Source organism: Schistocerca americana, chromosome 7 (assembly GCF_021461395.2).
Source record: "Schistocerca americana isolate TAMUIC-IGC-003095 chromosome 7, iqSchAmer2.1, whole genome shotgun sequence".
In the NCBI taxonomy this organism is placed as follows: domain Eukaryota; kingdom Metazoa; phylum Arthropoda; class Insecta; order Orthoptera; family Acrididae; genus Schistocerca; species Schistocerca americana.
In genome coordinates, this window is record NC_060125.1 from 208,231,691 (window position 1) to 208,234,876 (window position 3,186).

A 3,186-nucleotide genomic window follows, 5' to 3' on the forward strand; every position below is an offset into this window, starting at 1 on the left:
AGTAGGCTGTTTAGGTTTTCTTAGCGCTCTGTATGAAAATCACTGGCTCGGCTGTGTGCAGTCTGTGGCTCGTTGGCACTGTTGTAATACTCGCCATTGTAGCGTTGGGCAGCTGGATGTTAACAGCGCGTAGCGTTGCGCAGTTGGAGGTGAGCCGCCAGGAGTGGTGGATGTGGGGAGAGAGATGGCGGAGTTCCGAAATTTGTAAGACTGGGTGTCATGAACCGCTATACATATTATGACTATTATGGTAAATACATTGTTTGTTCCCTATTAAAATCTTTCATTTGCTATTTATGCCTGTCAGTAGTTAGTGCCTTCCGTAGTTTGGATCTTTTGTTTAGCTGGCAGTAGTGGCGCTCGCTGTATTGCAGTATTCGAGTATCCAAGATTTTTGTGAGGTAAGTGATTTGTGAAAGGTATAGGTTAGTGTTAGTCAGGGCCATTCTTTTGTAGGGATTATTGAAAGTCAGATTGCGTTGCGCTAAAAAAAAATATTGTGTGTCAGTTTAAGCACAGTCATGTATAATAGTTCAAAGGGGACATTCCAAAGGTAGTGTGTATTGGCTACCCAAGATGACCGGCCCCTTTGCTTGGGTTCAGCGTGCACGCAGTCTCCCAAGTCACGAGAGGAGGCGCCGTCTCTGCACGTTCTTGCTCCTGATATCGTGAGTAACCGAAACTTCTTCCAGGTGACGGGGTGTGAGAAATACAGCCATCACCGTCGAACCATTGAAGCACAAGAGGGTCTTACCACAGAGCTTCGGTTGCCAAAGACGCGATCACTGCTTCCTCCCCGAGGCGTTAGTGAAGTGGGCCGTCGAACATGCGACGTCGAGATGGTCACATCTAACGATGCCATCACCAAGATACAAGAACTGGAACACCAAAACTTCGCGAACTGCCGTAACTTCGAATTGTTCGAAGCTGCGGAAACTCACTTACATCGCAAGTCGTCCTCCCCCAGGCCCACAGTCAGTGGAGCTACCGGTCAAATCCACTGCACCGATCCCATTCAGCGATGGCCACGATAGCCTCACCCCAGGAAGCAGTAGCAGTCGTCGTGCGCACGTACGACAGCGCGCCATGACGATCACACCGGAGGAGCAGCGAAAAGACCCACCAGGAGAAAAAATTCGCTGTCCAGCAGGAGAGCCCATAGTGAAACTGCTGCGACCGCCGTCGTCACCGACGCGCGCTGCATCGCGGTGCAGCTACCGCCTTAGCCAGCGCGAAGTGACGTCACTCTTCGCCTCACTGCCTGCAGTACTCGCCAAGATCTCTCTTCTTGCCAAGCCGATGTCGAGGCCATGATGATGGGTGCTCCAGCTGCTGTGCCAGCTATGACACAGCTGGCACCATATTAAACATTGCTCCAGACACAGACCGCGCTTGGAGCAGAAAGGACAGGAAAGCCCACTTGCCTACAAACGCTGACGGTACTGCTACCAGTAACGAAGAAAACCCCAAAACTGAAAACAGTAAAACAAAGCCATTAAAACAGTGAGGTATACTTTTTTTTTTTTTTTTTGCTGCGTTTGAAGGCAAAACAGTGTCTTTGTACTCTGTCCGAACCAAGAGGAGTCATAGCGGCGTGTTCTTCTTCGTGTATATTCACTACCCCCTGTTAGTTGCATTCGGTATGGGCGCCAAACATTTGAGTATTATTCTAGAGGGTCATCAGTCTTCAACGCAGTCGCCTGGCGGAGATTTTCGTCCGCCATCGGCAGCCCGCCGATAGAAGCGCTGGCGAGCGGTATATTTCCTCTCCGCTGCAAAACCTCTGTCAAGAAATCTTGTGCAGGTAGCATGTGTTTATTAGGCGACACAGTACAGTTTATCTAAAAAGTTTTTCAAGTGAAACACAAGTATTCTATTCGACAAAGAATATTCATGTATGGCTGGCCGGGGTGGCCGAACGGTTCTAGGCGCTACGGTCTGGAACCGCGCGACAGCTACGGTCGCAGGTTCGAATCCTGCCTCTGGCATGGATGTGTGTGACGTCCTTAGGTTAGTTAGGTTTAAGTAGTTCTAGGGAACTTTTGACCTCAGAAGTTAAGTCCCATAGCGCTCAGAGCCATTTTTATTCATGTTTGATTCGTACGTCCATACAGAATCAGCACATGCGGTAAGGAGATTATTTGAAGGGGAATTTACTGATATTCAGGTTCCTAATCGGAGAATGATTCAAGGCATGGATGCGTGTGATGTCCTTAGATTATTTAGGTTTAAGTAGTTGTGTTCTAGGGGACTGACGACCTCAGATGTTAAGTCCCATAGTGCTCAGAGCCACTTGAACCAATAGGCATATTATCGGAGGGTCTCCTAGAAAATCAGATCGATGTCTTTCTCAGATATTGAGAGTTTCCTATGGCTCCATTCAAATGGCTACAAAATTGCTGAAGTTACTTCCCTAAGAGCCTGAAACACGTCAGTATGCAAAAAGGTTGCGGTTTTGTGAATGGATTTAGAATAGGATGCTTCACGGAGAAGTTGACCCTCACCTAACTTTCTTTCCTGATGAATCACGCTATTTTTCAAAATAACAGGTATTGGAGTACTGACGAGTCTAATGTAATACACGAGGCACCCCTACATGGTCAAAAAATAGAAGTGTGTTGCGCTATTAATGGTGAGAGAATAACAGGCACTATTTCTTCCATGAAACTGTTAACAGTGAGAGATGCGTTGAAAACGTTTTCTTGTCCTCTATTGGCCAATTAACTGAGAGAGGATGTGCTTTCGTGAGAATTCATCAGGACTCTGCAACAGCATATTCAGCCAACTTCTAATCACAGGACATTGATGTATTTCGAGATAGATTTATCGCTGACAACATATGGCCTCCTCCTTCCCCCGATTTAACCTCTGCGACTTTTAATGAATTAAAGAAGAAACTACAAATTAAGTCCACTCACTTTGGATGAACTTAAAACTAACATTCTTCAAGAAATTACTGGCAGTCCTAAGAGGAAATTGCAGTGTGCAATAAGCAATTTCCTAAGCAGATGTCAGAAATGCGTGAACAGCGAAGGCAGGCAGAACCTGGATCTCCTTGCTTAATAAAAGTGAATAATTTATTTTTTTAAAGCTATTTGCGCTGTATGTGTTAGAAACAATGTGGACGACTAACTATGCTATACTGCGGACTGTGGAATACCACCTACTCCTAACAATATTACTCTA

At 46.2% G+C, this 3,186-nt stretch overlaps 1 non-coding gene across 1 annotated transcript; it reads left to right on the forward strand.

Moving 5' to 3' along the window:
* The first annotated feature begins 1,904 nt into the window (after positions 1 to 1,904).
* Trnap-ugg lies at positions 1,905 to 1,988 on the forward strand. Its single transcript has one exon. It is a non-coding gene; the product is annotated as a tRNA-Pro (tRNA).
* The last annotated feature ends 1,198 nt before the right edge of the window (positions 1,989 to 3,186 follow it).